Source organism: Tamandua tetradactyla, chromosome X (genome assembly GCF_023851605.1).
Source record: "Tamandua tetradactyla isolate mTamTet1 chromosome X, mTamTet1.pri, whole genome shotgun sequence".
Classification (NCBI taxonomy): Eukaryota; Metazoa; Chordata; class Mammalia; order Pilosa; family Myrmecophagidae; genus Tamandua; species Tamandua tetradactyla.
The window spans coordinates 89,161,897-89,182,460 of NC_135353.1; the positions used below are offsets into that span (position 1 = coordinate 89,161,897).

The following is a 20,564-nucleotide window of genomic DNA, read 5'->3' on the forward strand; positions in this document are numbered from 1 at the left end:
ATCCCTCCATGTGGTGGCAGCCAGGCTCTTCCCAATCCCCAAGGAATGTGCTGCACCCTCTGCAAGGCTTGAGGTGGCATGACTCTTCCACTACAATGAGGTGGAAGGCCCATCCTCTGCCTTTGGGGCAAATTCACCCTCTCCAAGTACTTGGTGGGTCTACTCTCCTGGCACAAGATTTCTTGACTTTAGACTTTAGCTTCCATAGTTCTGCCTCTGAAATTATTTTTACCTTCTTATTGTTACTTTTCTGAGCCCCCGAGTCAAGACTGGCAGCAGTTCCTTTTATACAGGTCACATGGCACTTTTGTTGGCTTTCTGTGTAGCAAGTAAGGATCATACCCATCAGACATAAGGCATTTCCACAAATCCTTCCTGGATAACTCCATTTCCAATCCTGGGTTTTTCTAAAATAGCTGACTGGTTCCACATTTGGTTAAATCCTCATGTGGGGCACTGTTTTCTGGGGTCTCCCTTCTTGGAAGTCCAGAATTTTCCAGAACACCAATTTCTGGTTTCTTTGTACCCAAGAATTCAGATCTCAGTTAATCCCTTTCCTACCACATTTTACTATAAGCTGTGAGGAGAAACCAGGCTGCACTTTCCACATTTGATTTGGAAATCTCTTCTGCTAAATATCCAGTTCATGGCTTTTGAAATCTTCCTCCAGCCAAAGCCACTAGTCAATCTTGCCAGATTACCTGCCATTTTAAAACAAGTATCAACTTTCTTCCAGTTTACAATAACATGTGGCACATCTCTGTCCAGAGCCTCGCCAGAGCTATCTTTAGAGTCCACATTTCTACCAATATTCTCTTCAATGCACTCTAGGCCTTCTCTATCAAGCTCCTCACAACTCTTAAAGAATCTTCCCCTTATCCATTTAAAATGCCATTCCAACATGTTTGATATTTGCAAACTGCAGCAGCACCTCACTTCTCTTATACCAAAATCTGTTCTAGTTTGCTAGCTACCAGAATGCAATCTACCAGAAACAGAAAGGCTTTTAAAGGGGGGATTTTAATAAATTGCTAGTTTACAGCTCTACAACCATGAAAATGTCCTAATTAAAGCAAGTCTGTAAAAAATGTCCAAATTAAGGCACCAACAAGAAGTTACCTTCACTCAAGAAAAGCCGATGAAGTTTGGGTTTCTCTCTCAATCGGAAAGGCACATGGTGAGCATCATGACATCTACTAGCTTCCTCTCCAGGCCTCTTGTTTCATGAAGCTCCCCCAGGGGTGTGCTCCTTCTTCATTTCCAAAGGTCGCCGACTGATGGACTCTGCCTCATGGTTCTCTCGTCATTCTAAAAAGAATTCTCTCCAAAATGCTTCCTCCTTTAAAGGATTCCAGTAAACTAATCAAAACCCAACCAACCCACCTGGAATTGTTGGAGTCACATCTCCCTCTATCCAAAAGTTAATACCCACAATTGGGTGAGTCACATCTCTGTGGACATAATCTAAGTGCCCAACATGCTGTAGTGAATAAGGTTTAAAAAAAAAAAAGTTGCCCCCACAAAACTGGATTCCGATTAAACATGGCTTTTCTAGTGTGCATAAATCCTTTCAAACCAGCACATCACTATGAACATCAGTGTGCAAATGTTTATTCTTTTCTGTGTTTTCGGTTCTTTTAAGTATAAACTGAGTAATGGAATTGCTTGATCGTATGGTAGTTCAATACTTAGCTTCCTTAGGAACCACCAAACTGCCTTCCAGAGCAGCTGCACCATTTCCATACCCACAAACAGTAAATAAGTGTACGTTTTCCTCCACATCCTCTCTATAGCACTTGTAGTTTTCTGGTATATATATATAATGGCCATTCTAGGATGTTTACAGTGGAATCTCATTGCGGTTTTCATTTGCATTTCCTTAATAACTAGTCATGTTGAGCATCTTTTCATGTCTTTTTTAGCCATTTGTATTCCCTCTTTGGAAAAAAATATCCCTTCAAGACTTTTGCCTATTTTTTAATTGTTTGACTTTTTTTGTTGAGTTGTAGGATTTCTCTATATATTCCGGATACTAAACCCATAAGATATATGGTTTCAAAATATTGTCTCCCATTGAGTAGGTTCCTTTTTTACTTTCTTGACAAAGTCCTTTGATGTTCAAAAGTATTCAATTTTGAGATTATTCCATTTATCCATTTCTTCTTTCATTGCTTGTGCAATGAGTGTAAGGTCTAAGATACCAACTTCTAGCAAAAGTCATTAAGATTTTTCCCTACATTTTCTTCTGAGAAAAATGGTCTTTGCTGTAATATTTATGTCTGATCCATTTTGAGTTAATTTTTGTATAAGGCATGACATGGGAATCCTTTCTCATGCTTTAAAATATGGATATCTAGTTCTTTCAGCAACATTTTTTGAAGAAGCTCTTTTGTCCTAGTTGAGTGGAGTTGGTCACCTTGTCAAAAATCTATTGGCCATAGATAAGAGGCTCTATTTCTGGACTCTCAATTTGATTCCACTAGTTGGTACATATATAATTATGCCAGAACCAGGCTCCATGGTGTGGAAAAATGTCCTCACAGATATTCACCTCAGCTTATTAGTCTCTCTGTGCTCCCCCCCGGATGTAGTATGGTGTTCTTCTGGTCTCTGGAGCCCCCTAACCAGTTGTTTCAGAGACTTTCTAGCTATTTATTAGTTGCCCTGGAGGATGAACCAATTCCTACACCTCCCTACTTCACCATCTTGGCACAAAAAAAAAAATCTGATTATTTTAATGTGTTAACTCTGAAAGTTAGTTTCTCCCACTTGTCTAAGGTTTTCTCGTTCATTGCCTTTCTGTTAAAGTTCTTCCTTGATACTAGGTCTTCTTTATTCTAGACCTTTAGAATAAGGTGTTTAACTGTTCAGGTTTTCTCAGCTCTTTTTAATCTTATTCTTGTCATGGATATGCGGTGCAGGTTTTAAGATTGCACATGTGCAATTGTTTCATCTCCATGAGAAAGCTTCCTTTCCTCTCTTCTTTCTCTGGGAATCTTGATCTTTCTGTTTGTTTTTATGCAGAATAGTCTTCTCAGCTCCTGTTAATTTTTAAAATTCTTTCCCTCACTCTGTGTCCTATTTTCCTTATAATTTTTAGTTCCAGGACCTGTCCTGTCTTACAGCAGTTCAGTATATTCCCCCTTTTTGCTTCTGTGAGGATTTTCTGCTTCCAATTTCTTCCCACCCCAAAAAGTCAGATGGGGTCAATCCAGAACAGATGAAGATGGTCACCCCAGAAATGTCCACTTTGCATTTAGGTTGTCCAGCTAACAGTAACTGGATCGATTGAGCACAACTTTTACCAACAATTCTAACCCAGTCTCTCTGTTTCCCACCCTGGAGTCTCTTTTATATGCAGCAGTTCTCAGTGGCTCATTTTCTGCCCTGGGTATCTGTGGTCTTGTGTCCTGTGCCTGGATATGCATGGGGTCTAACTCACTGCTATGAGTTAGTCTTTGTGGTGGGAGGGGCTGTGGGGATGTTGCCTCTGCATGTTTCCCAAGCTGTATGGGCCTGAATGGGGGGGAGGGGAGTGGACCAGCATGACCAGGATAGAAATTTCCTACTTATGCTGATTTGAAAATATTATGTACCCCAGAAAATCCATGTTTTAATTCTGAATCTTTAATTCACAATCTTGTGGGGGCAGCCATTTCTTTTAATCCTGATTCAATATTTTAAGGCAGAAACTTTTGATTACATTATATCCATGGAGATGCAGTGGCCCAATTGTGGGTGTGTCTGTTTGATTAGATGGCAATGTAACTCCATTCATTCAAAGTGGGTCTTGATTATTTTACTAGAGTACTTTAAAAGAGGAGACATTTTGGAGAAGCCCCACAGCTGACAGTAACATGGATGTTTGGACATGCTTGGAGTGCTGACAGAGCACAGTAGATGCAGATGCTTGGAGAAGAGTTGCTTCAGAGCTGATAGAACTATTACAAGTCCCAGGCATTTAGAGATCCAGGGCCAGCAGACATTGCCATGTGCCTTCCCATGAGATGCTAAGCAAGCCAGAACCCAGAGTTGTGGCCCGGAGGAGCTAAGTGAAGGCTCACAAATGCCAAATGAGGAACCCCCACAGGAAACAGAAGTTGAAAGCAAAAGCGCCCAGGAGCAACGGACCAGCAGATGCCAGTCACTTGCTTTCCCAGCTGACCAAGGTGTTCCAGAAGGCAATAGCCTTTTGTGTTAGTGCCTTAGTTTGGACATTTTCTCAGCACTAGAACAATAAACTTGTAACTTATTAAATTCTCCTTTTAAAAGTCATTCCATTTCTGGTATACTGCTTTCTGGCAGCATTAGCAAACTAATATACTACATAATTTTTTCTTTTTCTTTTTTTCAGCATTTGTGGAGTCCTTCAAACAGTCTCTATTATACTCCAGAGTTCTAAGCAAGTGTGATTTGTCCTTTGATTCACTGAATCTTAGGGGAGGCTTTCTCAGGGTATGTTTTATTTTCCGTGTTTATGAGCATGAAATAATTTCTTAGCGATTCTTCCCATAGTGAATCTTCTTTTCCCTCTTTCTTCTTGTACTCCTTCTTTCTTGTATACTCTAGAGCATTTTCTGTATGAATAACTTTGTTGGACAAGTTTTTGTTCATTTATCTTCTTAAAGGAATGTACAGTTACTAATGACAACAGTGTAGGTTTCCAATTACCCCAAATAATAACATCCTGCTATTTCATCAGAGCATTGTTTGAAAAAAATAAAAACTAGTTTTAACTTTGTTATCATACTTTAGTTATACGTAAATTAAAGGAAGTCTGAGTGGATATGGCATGTGTTTCAAGTAATTTACCATAAAAGAGAACAATTTGCAGGGGTATATAGTACTTATTATGAAATAATATGAAATGTTAGGCTCTACATGAACAGATGAAGGCAAAAACAAAGAAATAAAAAAATTAATAAAGCAAACCCAAAAAACTCCAGAATTATGTAATGTTAAGAGAATAGTTTGTCTACGGGCATCTTAAAAACCTAGCATTTAACTTCAGCCACTGGTTAAAATGGCCTCAGTTTACTAAATTCATCCATTTTAATAATGAAGTCTTTGGTTTCTGACACAGACCCTGTTTGACAGTTTAACACTATTTTTTTCAGTGAGGAGTGATTGTTACTAATCAACTCTCTTGGTGGAGAGTTGTAATCACAAAAAAAATTATCTTTTCTTGAAAAATAGGCCTTTGTCTTACATGTGCAGCCTATGGCATGTATCAGTTTTATTTTGTTTCTACTTTGAGGCTAGTTAATATTAAAGACCTTTATAAGGAGATAGAAAAAGCCTGCAGAATTAAGGTTTATTAAAATATATAAACCCAAAGTATAACTGTTTTAAACTAAGGCTCTCATTGTATCAGTAAATCACAATATCACAAAACTTTTGCTAGAAAAGAAAGGGACTTCTGGGGAAGATGGCAGAGTAGAGAGTTACAGAACTCAGTCCTCCCAACAAACAATGATTAAACAGGCAGGTATTGTCTGAAATAACTATTTTGAAGCTCCAGAGTCCAAAAGAACACTGTACAGAATCCAAAGAAGAACAGGAGGAAGTGACTGAAAAACTGCATTAAATAACTGTAAATTATACAGTTTATTTACAAGCACCCGTTTCCCACTCTTGTAGATGGCCACTAGGGGGTTCAGTACCTTAGCTAGCTGCTGACATCAAGGGACATAAAAATCCTCTACCACAAGAACAGATGTGGGTACAGGTATTCACTAATCATGGCTTTAGATAAGCTAATTCAGATTGCTGGATCCTTGCTCTGAGTGCAGCTATTGTTTCAACCCACTCCAGATAGAGGCAGATGAGGTAGAAGCGGTGGATATGTGGAAACACAGGATATCCTTAGGGCTATGGGGAAATGGTAACTGAAGGGATGAACTTGGTGGGCAGACCAGGAAAGCTCAGCTTTGGAGAGCCATCAGAGAAGTTTCTGGCACCCTTCCAGACCCTCTCAACGGGACATTTTGGAGCTGGTCTGTGACACCTTTGGGGGTCTCTGGCCCTGTATTGGTTGGGAAAGACAGAATTTGGAAAGTCCTCCCTGGGGTGACCCTCCTCACAGAATTTGCCCTCCAGGCAAAAGTAGCATTTCACAGTGAAAGGAGCATTAAAAACCATGAAGACAGTCAGTCTGAGACAAAGGTGATAGCTCCAGATACCTTGGAGAGGGATATTTGTCCCCGGGATAACAGAAGGAACAACCAAGCTCCTGTAAACAAGGCAACTCCAAAACAACTAACAAACAAAAGCCCAGGGAAAGACAGGAGCCTAATAAGACAGAAGACCCTGCACAGTGCATTCACCTTGGGAAGATCTTCCTGATAAGGGGGCTAAAGCTAAAGAAAACTGATGTCTTAGCATGAGCTGGTTACAAAACCAAAAAGTAAATATCAATAAAGAGGATGAGAATGGACACACTAAACAAAGCCTTTTTAGAAAATCACCTTAAAAATTCTTAAGGAGATGAAAGAAAGTGCAGAGAAAGAATAAATGAACAATGTGAGAGTCTAAGTAAAGAAAGATAATTTTTTTAAAAGGAACCAAACAGAAATAATGGAGTTGAAGACCACAAAAACTGAAACAAAAAGTGTCTAAGATGGTTGCAAGAGAGATTGGAACTGGCAGGAGAAAGAAGTGGTGAAATTAAAGACAAGACACTTGAAATGAGTCAGGCTGAGAAGCAGAAGGAAAAAAGAAACATTACAAGTGAAAATAGTCTAATACAGTCATGGGACACCATCAAGTTCACCAGTATACACATATGGGAGTCCCAGAAGGAGAAGAAAGAAAGAAGGGGGCAGAAGGAATAGTCAAAGAAATAATGGCAGAGAATTTCTCCAACTTAGCAAAGGACTTGAATATGCACTTCCAAGAAGCTCAGAGAACTCCGAACAGGATAAACATGAAGAAAAATATACTCCATCACATACTGATTACACAATCAAATGCAAAGCACAAGGAGAGAGTTCTGAAATCTGCAAGAGAAATGTAGCATGTTACATAAAGGGAGTCCCAATAAGATAGAATGTGAATTTCTCATCAGAAACCAAGGAGGCAGGAAGGGCTGAAGAAAAACAACTGCCAGACAAGATTTTTATAGCCAGCCAGAATTCCTGTTAAAAATAATGGGGAGATTAAGAAATTCTAATATACATAAAAGTTGAGTGAATACACCACTAGGGCTGCCCTACAAGCAATGCTAAAGTGAGTTCTTCAGACTGAGATGAAAGGACACTAGAAAGTCATACAAAGCTGCATAAAGAAATAAAGTCCTGCAGTAAAGGTAATCATTTGGGTAATCATAAATGCCAGTATTATTATATTTTATCGTTTGGTATGTAACTGATTTCTTACTTCCTACAGGTGCTAATATGCAAATGCATAAAAGTAATGATAAATATATGTTTTTGGAAATATACTGTATAAAGATATAAGTGGTAACAAGTAGAAAAAGGGGGGACAGAAAGCTGTAGGAAAAGTATATGTGCATGCTATTGAAGTTAATTTGGTATCAATCTAAATATAGTTGTTATATATTTAAGATGTTAAATTTTAACTTTAAGTTAAAAACAAGAAAACAGGTAAAAATATATCCAGATACAAATGAGAAGGCACTCAATATGGTACAACAGAAGAAAGCAAATACATATAAAAGTAGGCTTTAAACAGAAGTGAGGGACAATAAAGGTTAAGACATACAAAGGCTAAGTAGCAAAATGGCAGAAGAAAGACTTGTATTATCAGTAGTACTTTAAATATAAAGGGATTAAACTCTCCAGTAGAAAAGCAGAGATTGGCAGAAGTGATAAAAAGGCATGACTCATCTATATCTGTCTTCATGAGACTCACCTTAAAGTCAAAGATACATGTGGGTTGAAGGCAAAAAGATGGAAAATATATACAATGCAAATATGAGCCAGATGAGAACTGGGGAAGCTTTATGAATATTAGATAAATTGGACTTTAGGTCAAAAACAGTTACAAGGGACAAAGATGTTCATTATATACTGATAAAGGGCATAATTCAACAGGAAGATGTAACAATTATAAACATATGCACCTAAGAGCAGAGCCCCAAATTATATGAAGCAAATACTGAGAGATTCGATGAAATAAATTGACAGTAGGAATAAATTGTAGGAAACTTCAACACAGCACTCTCATTAATGGATATAACATCTAGTCAGAAGATCAATAAGGAAGTACAGTATTTGAATGAAACAGTAAACCAATTAGGCTTAATACAGATATAGAATACTTCACCCAACAAAAAACAGAATACACATTTCTCATGAGAGCATGGGAGTCTTTCTCCAGGATGGACCATATACTGGGCCACAAAATAAGTCTCTATAAATTAAAAAATATTCTCCAAATGGGGAAGTTGACTATTTCCCCTTTTCCCCCCATTCTCCCAAGGGGACTTCGCAAATACTTCTTTATTCTCATGCCTTATTCAAGATTCCATGTATATATGGTGTTAACTAAACTGACCATACAGGTTAAATTAGGAAATGCACTATCCAAAATATAAATTTTACACCAAGCATCTTCCCTTTAGACTCACACAGAAGTTGAAGTTTTAAAATATGGATGATATCATCTTTACCCAGTCTTCGGATATACCTTAGTCCTATCCAGATCAACTTCATTCATATCTCTACTCCATGTCTGATCACTTTTTCAAATTTTTAAACAGTTCCTGTATGGGGTACTGCTGACTTTCAGAACTTCGGAGTCTAACTCTGAGTCTCAGGTGTCACATAAGTACCTGAAGTTTCTGGGAAAGACCATGTTGTATACAAATAGCTCAGTATCTCAGAATTTAGAATTAACAGTTACACCTCCTGAATATATGCAACTGCTGTAAGAGCTTACACTCTTAAGTTTCTGTTATTCTAGCAAACAGTGGGGACAACCAAATCAATAAGCCTCGCCCTCAATCTTGGGGTTTGCCCCTATGAAACTTATTCCTGAAAAGGACAGGTTAAGCCTACTTAAAATTAGGTCTAAGAGTCACCCCCAGGGAACCTCTTTTGTTGCTCAGATGTGGCCCTGTCTCTAAGCAGACACAGCAAATGGACTCACTGCTCTCCCCCTCTATGTGGAATGTGACTACTAGGGGTGTAAATCTCCCTGGCAATGGGAGACAGAAACCCCAGGATGAGACGGGACCTTGCATCAGGGATTGAGAAAACCATCTTGACCAAAAGAGGAAAAAGAGAATTGAGAAAAAAATAAAGTGTTAGTGGCTGAGAGATTTCAAACATCTTCAAGGGATTATCCTGGAGGTTATTCTTATGCATTATATAGCTATCCCTTTTTTAGTTTATGGTGTATTGAAGTGGCTAGAGGGAAGTGCCTGAAACTGTAGAGCTGGGTTCCAATAGCTTTATTTCTTGAAGATGATTGTACAATGATATAGCTTTTACAGTGTGACTATGTGATTGTGAAAACCTTGTATCTGATGCTCCTTTTATTTAGGATATGGACAGATGAGTAAAAAATATGGATAAAAAATAAACAAATAATAGGGGAACAAAAGTTAAAATTGGGTAGATGGAAATACTAGTGGTCAATGAGAGGGAAGGGTAAGAGGTATGGTATGTATGAGTTTTTTCTTTTTTCTTTTTTATGTCTTTTTCTGGAGTGATGCAAATGTAAAAAAAATGATTATGGTGATGAATACACAACTATGTGATGATATTGTAAGCCATTGATTGTATCCATGTATGTAATGTTTGTATCTTAATAATATTTGTAGGTTGTTTTATCAATAAAAATGTTTTTAAAATATTGAAATTGCATAATGCATTTTCTCTGACCACAATGGAAATAAACTAGAAGCCAATAGCAGAGGGAGAAATGGAAATTCTCAAATATGTGGAAATTAAACAATATACTCTTAAACTACCAATGAGATAAAGAGAAAATTAGAAATTGGGAAATATCTTGAGGTAAATGAACATGAAAATACAACATACCAAAAATTATGGGATGCAGCAAAGGCAATGCTGACAGGGAAATTTATAGCTCTACATACTTCATTAAAAAAGAAGAAAGAATTCAAATGAGAGGCATAGCCTCAAATGGTAGAACTAGATAAAGAAGATCAATGTAAACCTGAAGCAAGCAGTAGGAAGGAAATAAAGATTAGACCAGAGATAAATAAAATAGAAAACTAAAAACTAATAGAGAGAATGAACAGAACCAAAAGTTGGCTCTTTGAAAAGATCAATAAAATTCACAAAACTTTATCTAGACTGACAAAAAAAGAGAGAGAATGCAAATAATTAGAAACAGAAATGAAAAGGAGACCATTACTACTAACCCTACTGAAATAAAAAAGAACTATAGTGGACACTGTGATGTACCTTATGCCAAAAAACAAGATAACCTAGATGAATGGAAAAAGTATTAGAGCCACACAAACATTGACTGAAGAAAAAACAGAAGATCCCAATGAAACAACTACAAATAGATTGACTCAGTCATCAAAAACCTCCCAACAAAGAAAAGCCCAGGACCAAATGATTTTGCAGCAAATCTACCAAACATTCCAAGAATTAATTCCAATTCTGCCCAAAGTCTTCAAAAAATTGAACAAGGTGAACACTCTCTAACTCAATCTATGAAGTGGACATCACCCCCATACCAAAGCTGGATAAAGTTACCACAATAAAAGAAAACTACAAAAAAAAGATAGAAAACTACAGACCAATATCTCCTATGAATATAGATGCAAAAATTCTCATCAGAATACGAGCAAATTGAATCCAGCAACACAATAAAATAATTATACACCATGGTCAAGTGGGATTTTTGTCCATATGCAAGGTTGGATAAACACTAAAATTCAATCAATATAATAAGATACATTAACAGCATGATGGGGAAACAAACATGATCATCTCAATTGATGAGAAAAGGCATTTGACAAAATTCATCACACTTTTTTGATGGAAACACTAGACACAAAGAATGAAAGGTGTGCCAGTTTGAAAAAAAACTTTTTTCACCCCAGAAAAGCCATGTTTTAATCCTGATCCAATCTTTTGGGATCAGCAGTTTCTCTTCATCCTGATTCAATACTGTAGGGCAGAAATTTTGATTAGATTATATCCACAGAGATGTGGCATGCCAAATTGTGGGTGTGGCCTTTTACTTAGATGGAGATGTTACTCCGTCCATTCAGAGTGGGTCTTCATTAGTTTACTGGAGTCCTTTAAAAGCTGTCTGGAGAAAGCTCAGAGTCAACATAGATGCTTGGAGAATAGTTTCTTCAGGGCTGACAGAGACACAGATGCTTGGAGTGCCAACAAAGAGAGCAGATGCTGATACACAGGCACAGCCCAAGAGACATTGCCACATGCCTTGCCATGAGGTGATAACCAAACCAGAACTCAGAATTGTGTCACACAGGAGCTAAACGAAGGCTTACAGATGATTAGGTAGGAAACCACAGGAAGCAGAGGCTGAAAGCAATGGAGCATAGGGACAAGGGACCAACAGAAGTCAACCATGCGCCTTCTCAGCTGACAGAGGTGTTCTGGATGGCATCAGCCTTGGTCGAATGAAGACAACCTCTCTTGGTGCCTTAATTTGGACATTTTCAGGGCCTTAGAACTGTAAACTTGTAACTTGTTAAATTATCTTCTTAGAAGCCATTTGATTTCTGGTATATTGCATTCTGGCAGCTTTAGCAAACTAATACAGAAGGAAACTTCCACAACATGATAAACGGCATATATGAAAAACCCACGACTAACACCCTCCTTAATGGTGAAAGACAGAAAGCTTTCCGTTTACAATAAATAACAAGACAAGGAAGCCTACTGTCAGAATTCTTATTCAATACTGCACTGGAAGTTCTTGCCAAAGCAAATAGGTAAGAAAAATAAATAAAAGCCATCTAAATTTGAAAGGAAGATGTAAAATTCTCCCTATTTGAGATGATATGATCCTATATACAGAAAATCCTTAAATATCCACACCAAAACTCCTTGAACCAATAAATAAATTCTGCAGTTGTAAGATACAGCATCAACACCAAAAAAATTAGCAGTGTTTCTATACATAAGCAATGAATAATCAGAAGAAGAAATAAAGACAGTTCCATTCACAATAGAAACTAAAATAATCAAACATCTAGGAATAAATCTAACCAAAGATGTAAAGGACCTGGCTACAGAAAGCTAAAAAATATTGCTAAAAGAAATTTGAAAACATGTGCATAAATGAAAGGATATTCCACGCTCATGGATTGGAAGACTAAATATTGTTAAGATGCAAATCCTGCCCCAAACAGTTTATAGATTCAATGTCATCCCAATGAAAATTCCAAAAGCCTTCATTGTACGAATGTAAAAGCCAATCTACAAATTTATATGGAGAGGTAAGGGACTCTGAATAGATACCATCTTGAAAAAGAGTTTGAGGGTAAACGACTCATTCTTCCAGTCTTAAAATTTATTACAAAGCCACAGTAATCAAAACATCTTAGTACTGGCTCAAAGACAGACATATAGATCAATGGAATAGAACTGAGAGCTCATAATTCAACCCTCATGCTTATGGCCAATTTATTTTTGTCAAGGTGGCAAAACAACTCATTTGTGAAGAAGGAGTAGTCTCTTCAACAAATGGATGGTACTTAGAAAACTGGATCTCCATTTACAGAAAAAAAAAAGAAGAAGAAGAAGAGACTAGTAACTCACACCACATAAAAACTGAACACAAAATGGCTCAAAAACCTAAATATAAAAAGCTAAACCTAACAAATTCCTAGAAAAAAACGTAGGGAAGCACTTTCAGGACTTTGTGTTAGACTACAGTTTCTTAGACTTTACACCCAAAGCACAAAAAAACAAAGGAAAAAATAGATAAATGGGATCTCATCAAAATATAAGTCTTTTGTTCCTCAAAGGGCTTTATCATGAAAGCAAAAAGACAACCTACAGAATGGGAGAAAATATTTGGAAACCACATGTGCCGGTTTGAATCTGTTATGTACCCCCAGAAAAGCTTATGTTCTTTAATTCCACCACTGGGAGTGCAGACCTATTGTGGGTGGGTCCTTCTGCTTAGGTTATTTCTATTCAGGGAGGATTTAAATTCCCTTGCTGGAGTCCTTTATGAGAGGCAGAGAACCCCCCCCCCCAAGATAAACGAATGCTGACTCAAGCTGACACTGCCCTTTAATCAGCTTGAATGAAAGGGCAGTGCCCTTTAAAAAACAACAGTGACAGTTCATTTAATATTTATTTTATTAACTAACATAAGGAGTTAAGTAGCAGAGGTGAATATACATAAAGGGAAGCCCATTTGCAACAGGTGGTGGCTCGCTGGGGTCAGATACACACAGCTTTATGAAGTGGAGAACCAAGGGACCAGGCCAAGGCAGTGGCGCTGCTTCTTATATACTTAGCATGAAAAGAAAATTTCCATGACTGATTAAAACAGGGATGAGGTTCTAAATCAAAGTTACTACTTTAGGCACATATCAAGGGTTCAGAATCAAACCTCACCTTATTTTGGGCTGTGACACTCCTGGGCAGCCCTGGAGACATTTACATAGCTGAAGTGATGAAGCTAATTCACTATGAAACTAAACTCTAGGTCTATGGGGTACTGTGGACTCTGAAGTATGCCAGGCAAGGAGGGTCTTGCTCTTGGTCAGCAGACAGGCTGAGAACACTTTGCTTTCCAAAATGACCAGGTGCTTCTTTGTACTATGAGCCAAATTCTGTAATCAAAATGTGTCAAGCTTTAACAAGACCTTAAGTTTGTACAAGGCAACATATTCCATCTTCTGCAAACACCTGTCTTAGGTGCAGGTGCAGAAAAGGGAGGGGAGAGCTCATTCCCTCTCTGCAGGGCAAGGGTGGGACATGGCTCCACGCACCAAGGGTGGGCCCAGCCTGGGTCTGTCAGGCCCTCTCACTAAGCCCTTTTCAGGAAAACCATGGACAGCAATCTGGTGGTATTTGTCCCAACTGACCATTCATTTCATCACAGGAGCCTCCTGAAGATCCTTTACTGTGGCGGTTACTTGCCCAATGGAACACTGATTTAAAAAGAAGATGAAGAATGGTTATCTTGATGGTTCTATCACCAGAATGGGCTCTAAATTTCAAAATAGCAGACTCTCCTCTCAGAGCCAGGGCAATCTCATTGCAGAGCATGGCAAAAGATATGATGTCTCTTGCAGCTGTGCCTACATTTTTAGGTCTGCTGTGCTCATTCTGAGTTGAGGCTCATCTTCACCAGTGTCCAGAGGAACAGGCAGATGAAACAGAATAAAGGTTCCAGAGCTTTGTTCTGCAGGTAGAGTGGATGAGGATACTGCCTCACACTTGTCCTCTGCAGCTTGTATAAGCAGACCCTCTAACCTAGCAGGGAAGTGCTCTACACCAAATGGGTAAATGATTAACACAGATTGGTTAACGGTTCTCCCTAGCCACTAAAACACTACACATGGAGGCAATCGACGTTTCCAGAGCTTACATGTTCTTGCCTAGGAGCGTCATGGCTGCCAAGCCTGTAGAGCCACCCAAGTACCACCTTTCCATTGCAGCCTGGTCAGCTGCAGTCACAGGAAGGAAGGACTAGAGTTCATGGGCTCAATTCAATGCACTGATTCTATTAATGACCTCAAAGAATTTTAAGTCTCAGGTCCCATACCTTAAAGAGAAGCATTCACAGAAAACCTGGACTCCTGCCTATGTCCAAAGCCCTCCCATCCCAACTCCTGTTCCTGGCAAGCAAGCAAAGACATCCCCAAATGAGCTCCCTCCCATACTTTTTAGGGACATCATAATCTAAAAGGCTGTATTTTCCTGCCAGCATGCCAAAACTGCTGATTGTTTTTACGTTTGCTATATGGCAAGACAAGGTACTAGAAACAAGACAATAAAGGCCCCAGTTCAGGTTATTCTTTTCATATTCCTTTAGCTTCAGCTGCATTTTAGAAACTCAGAGGTATGTGCCATTCCTTTCAGAGCATAAAAATCCAACCTCCTACTTACAAACCTGTTCAGAACACTAATTAGTCTTCCAAATCCAAGCCAAAGAAAACAAACAGAAGGCAGATATGGGGGGTTTAGGACAGAATTCTCTCTTCTTCAAGGTTCATTTCCTCTGTCTTCCAAAGGGAAACGGGATGGCTGCTGAGCCACGGTGGCTTGGTGGAGCACGGTGTGATGCCCAGCCACAGCCTCTGACTTGCTCTTAAGAACATGAGAGAATCAGTCTCGAGTACAAACAAGGCCGTAATGAGGATGAAGGCCCTGTCATCCTCTCTCCACTGTGTGCTTCCCTCAGTATTTCCAGTTTATGACCTAAAGAACTCTAAACCGCTTGCTCTGTGACAATAAGACTATGATATAAATGGCAGGAGCAGCCTGCTGTGTGCATCCAAGTGTGCACGAGACCTGTTCTGCAGAAGGCTGACCTGTTCTGCAGAAGGCTGACGGTGGCAATGCAGGGTAACTTGCTTATGAGAGAGAATGCTTTCCCACTCCAGAGAGACAATGACAGGCAGGAAAACAAAACAGCAGGAAGCAGGGTAACCACAATCACTCGCTTTCATCCAGATTCTGAGGGTCAATGATCTTGACCTGAGTAAAGGGGAAAAACCTTTTCCGACCATTCACCTGGCCTTCCCACTGGCCATTTATATTCACCCTTGTGACTTTTACAATGTCACCAACCTCTAGTGCCAAGGCAGTCTTGTCATAGGCACAGGGCACTCTTTTCTGGATTGCTCTCTCAAAGACAGGTCCATTCTGTGTGGATGGCAAAGGGTTGATTGCAACTCCAGGAGTACTGGAAACTGCAGGGAGAGGAGTTGTGGTCTGAGGCTAAACGTAGGCATAAGTAGGTTCTGGGATCCCAGTAATTGTTGGAATTCCTATTTCCCAGCTTCCCGTGGGGAGTGGATCTCACAAGCTTTTCCAGGTAAGGATGGGGATCATGCCAACTCGGTGGAGTGTTGTGGGCACTCCACCACTGCTCTTCCAGCTTCTCCGCTATCATCAGGATCTTGCCCTTTTTAAAGGGCAGGTCTTCGGCATCATTCCCAGGAAAATCAAAGAATTCGCACATATTCCAGATTTTCTTTTGCTGTAGGCAGGTTGGGGGTTGAAACAGATCCTGTCGGTGGGCTTGCATATCTCTGCGCGGGCTCCAGAGGGTGTTGGTGTCCAGGTAGTGGATCGTGTACAACTCCAGCAGGGCCGGTATGTGGTCAAACACTCCTGGTCTCCGATCTTGAAGGCGGTTGGACAGCGAGTTAATGCAGTGGGAGACCCACGAGTTCTCAGACTCGGCCAGCACGTAGTCCCGGGGGAAGGTGGACGAGTAGCGCATCAGTAGCTACACGCTGTGGTGCTGGCCCTGGGGCCGGGCCTGTGCCTCCTGAAGGGACACCGGCCCCAGGTACGAAGCGAAGAGGCCTGAGGAGTCGAACCTGGCGGAGGACATGGTGTCGGCCCGGGGGCTCCAGGGTGAGTGGGGGCGGGGGGGGGGTGAGGCAGGCGGCGGCTGTGTGCCTTTTCTGGCATACCTCCAGGCGCGCTCAGAGGGCACGGTCCACACCTTCCAGGCGGCGCCAGCCCGCAGCACCCTCCTCCGCCACCGCCTGCCTGCTCCGGGAGCACCTGGGCCCGGTGGGGAGCTGGCTCAGGAAATGGGGTGCAGGGCGCCTCGGGAGCTCCCGGCTGGAAGTCACAGTCTGGTGCCCCGAAAGCTCTGCATCCAACCACAAGGAGTTTATGCCTGCAAGGCGGACTCGCTCAGCCTATTCTCGGGAGCCACAGCAACAAAAGAAAAGGGACCGGCGACCTCCCCTTCTGCTCGGCGCGCCAGTCCAGAGCTGCAGAACTTTTAACTCTGAGTCTCACGTGTCACACAGACGGCGCGCCAGTCCAGAGCTGCAGAACTTTTAACTCTGAGTCTCAGGTGTCACACAGATGTCCAAATTTCCAGGGAACAACCAGATTATACACAAAGAGCTCAGCATCTCAGAATTTAGAAATAACAGTTAAAACTCAGAAATAGATGTGACTGCTGTAAGAGCTTAAGATCTAGGAACCCTTACAATGAGACTTATTTCAACAACTATACCACAGAAACATTTTGTTCTAATAAGTGCCCAGTCTCTGCCTACTTTCTTTCCCGTCAACCTATGCACTCAAATTCAATTCTCAGGGTTTGCTCATTATAGTTAGTGTTATTAGTGAGACGATATGTTATTTGTTCATTTTTTCTGGCTTATTTCACCCAACATATTCGTTCTCCAGGTTCATTCTAATTGTATGCCACGCGACTTCATTTTTTTTCCTGCAGCCATTCATTCCATTTTATGTATTCACCACGTTTGGCCTTTCCGTTCATGAGTTGATTTATTTGTAGGCCACCTCCATCCATTGCAAATTGTGAAAAATGCCACCTGAATGCCAGTGTGCAAATGCCCATTTGGGTCCCTGTTTTCAGTTCTTTCAAGTCTTTGTCTAATAATGAGATTGCATGTTCATGTGGCAACACTTACATTTAGCTTCCTATGGAAACACTGCACTGCCCTCCAGAGGGGCTGCATGTTCTTACTTCCCTATGGTATAATCACATAGTTATCCCTACCATATAATCACATAGATGGACATTCACCATCACAATCTATATGAGAACATTTCCATCCACAATGAGGAAGAAGGGGAGAAATAAAAAAGGAAGAAAAAAGAGAAACAACAACAATAATCCTGTACACCTCCATTATACCCCCCTCATTATTGACATTTAGCTTTGGTATATTGCTTTTTTGTACAATTAATGAAAGAACACTATAGATCTTTATCTGCATTAATTGTGCTTTTTCCATTTTTAACACCTTACAATGTGGACCTTCAATTGTTCTCCCTCAAGTAAAAACTTTCTTGTATTTCTACATTTAATAACTATCATTGTCCACTCTAGGTTTCGCAATGTTATACGGTCCCAGTTTTTATCCTCTATTTTTCCTTCTGGTGTCATACATGCCCCTAATCTTCCTCTTTGAACCATACTCACCTTCAGCTTTGCTCGTTATACTTACATTATTGTGCAATCATCACGTAGTATTGTGCTATACATTTATGGATCTTTGCAATCAACCTTGTTGAATGGTCTGTACTCCTTCAGCATCAAGTGCCCAAACTCTACCTTCTTTCTATCTCATGATAACCTGTGTTCTCAACTTAACTCTCAGTATTTGTTCATTATAATTTGCTCATAGTAGTGAGACCATACAGTATTTGTCCTTTTGTTTCTGGCTTATTTCACTCAACATAATTTCTTCAAGGTTCATCCACGTTGTTACATGTTTTATGATTGTATTATATCTTAGAGCTGCATAATATTCTGTCGTATGTATATACAAGTTTGTTTATCCACTCATTTGTTGATGGACATTTGGGCTGTTTCCTTCTCTTGGCAATCGTGAATAATGACACTGCAAACATGTGTGAAAATGTTGCCCATGTTCCTGCTTTTAGTTCTTCCATCTCCTTGAGTTTTAAAGTCACTAGGATTGAATATAATTGCCCTAACCATATGTATATATACCATGCAGTCACTAACACTTCTGCACAAGTTGTGAAACTGCTAATAGCACAATCATAGATAAAATATCGAGTATAAAAGCAAATGACTCGGGAAATCAGAAGGCTTGGAGCCTCAGGGTTAGGGTTTTTCCAGAGTTAGGCTCACTTCAGTGCCATAAACAATCTCATTAAAGTCAGATTAATTTCAAAAAAGGTTCAAAAATTTTTACATTGATGGATTTGGGTCACTGAAGACTTACCATTTTTTTTGCCTTCTGAAAATGCCACCCAGCAATACATTTAAACCACAGCATTTTATTTATATGCTAGAAGACTTGCATCACTATTGGCTAACAACAGTAGGTAGTTTTCAGGTTTTGGAAACATAGTGGAAATAATAATAGTAATGGAGGAGAAAAAAATTAGAGATATTTAACAGGGAAAAGAAGATATGTATTACTTGTGAATCAGTATATTTAAAATCTCATTGTGTGAAAAGCAGTGTGTGCAGCATATTTTTATGACATATCATATTTCATTTTAAACTACGAATATCCAGAACACTTGAAGACCTATTCTGTTTTGACTGTCTAGCATTCCTTTTCTCATAAGCAACATAATATTTATTTTCTTTTGGGGTGTCTGTCTTAAACATTTTAATGTTGGGATCTTTACTCTGTAGTTTTTCATGTCCTCCTGTCTCATTTCACAATGGTTACTAAATGGACGTGCTAAAGCTCCAGTAAATTTTGAGAGTGGTTGGTGGTCATGCTTAATCCAGGGGACATTAAGGAGTCTTGTGGAGAATTGTCAAGCATACAAATTTCATGGCCATTAATGTGTAATTTAAAAAGAGAAACAAGTGCAATTTTTTAAAAGATGAACCATATTAAAGTCTCACCTTGATGACAATTGCAGAAAAATGAAAGTTTTACTCACAGAATGACTTATCGAAATTAGAAAAGTATTTTTAAAGTCTACAGAAGGGAACGTAAAGTGATGTGCTGAGAAAATATTTAGGCAAGAAGAAATAAGTACATACAAGTTTGAATCAATATGAAGAGGTAAGACTGAATAGTTGGAGAGAAGGAGAGGAAAAATCAAGTTTTCTTGTGTCTTTTGAGGGGTCCATTCTAAGTTCTTTAGGAAGGACAGCTCTTTTAGGACTGAGACGATGGATTGGAGAAGGCTTTTGTCAAAAAGGTGATATTTGACTTGGCTCTGAACTATAGGGTAGACTGCTATAGCAAAAGCAGAGGCAGGAAATGTTTGCATTTGTTTGAAGAACAGTGACAAGTCCAAATTGGTTGAAATAAATGATCACAAGGAGTCTTGGGAGGTGACGCTTAAAGTTTAAAGACAAGGTAAAAGTGCAGGTCAGTAGACTGTAAGATTCCTTTTAAGTTTTTCTGCAATTTTCTCTCTGTTTAAGTCAGTTTTCCCTACTTGCAGTTTAATTATTACAACTGTGATTTTTGTCTGAATAGCTTGAAAAAGAATCATGCATCGTAAAAAATGGTCTACTGTGAAACATTCTTCTATTTCTTGACTTCCACCACCCACGCTATGCCCTTCTTTCCAGTTAACCAGGGTGATCTTTTATACCAGCCAATCTGAGCTAGGCTCCTTTCTTTTGCTATATTATTACCTCTGATGGTAACCCCATTCTCTTATATTATCACCTATCAAAAGTCTACCCAACTGTTCAGACCCAAGTCAACTATCACCTTTTTTTACAAAAGCCTTCTCCAATCCATCATCTTGGCCCTGAAATATCCATCCCTTCTGTTCTACTATAGAACTTAGATTGGACCACTCAAAACATACAAGAAAACTTGATTTTTTTCCTCCTTCTCTCCAACTATTCAATCCTACCTCTTTACATTGATTCAAATTTGTATGTACTTATTTCTTTTTGCCTAAATACTTTCTCAGCATATCACACTCCATTCCCTTCTGTAGATT

At 39.5% G+C, this 20,564-nt stretch overlaps 1 pseudogene; it reads right to left on the minus strand.

The window, feature by feature from the left end:
* Nucleotides 1–15,599: 15,599 nt before the first annotated feature.
* LOC143671387 (crk-like protein pseudogene) lies at nt 15,600–16,506 on the minus strand (annotated as a pseudogene).
* Nucleotides 16,507–20,564: the final 4,058 nt, after the last annotated feature.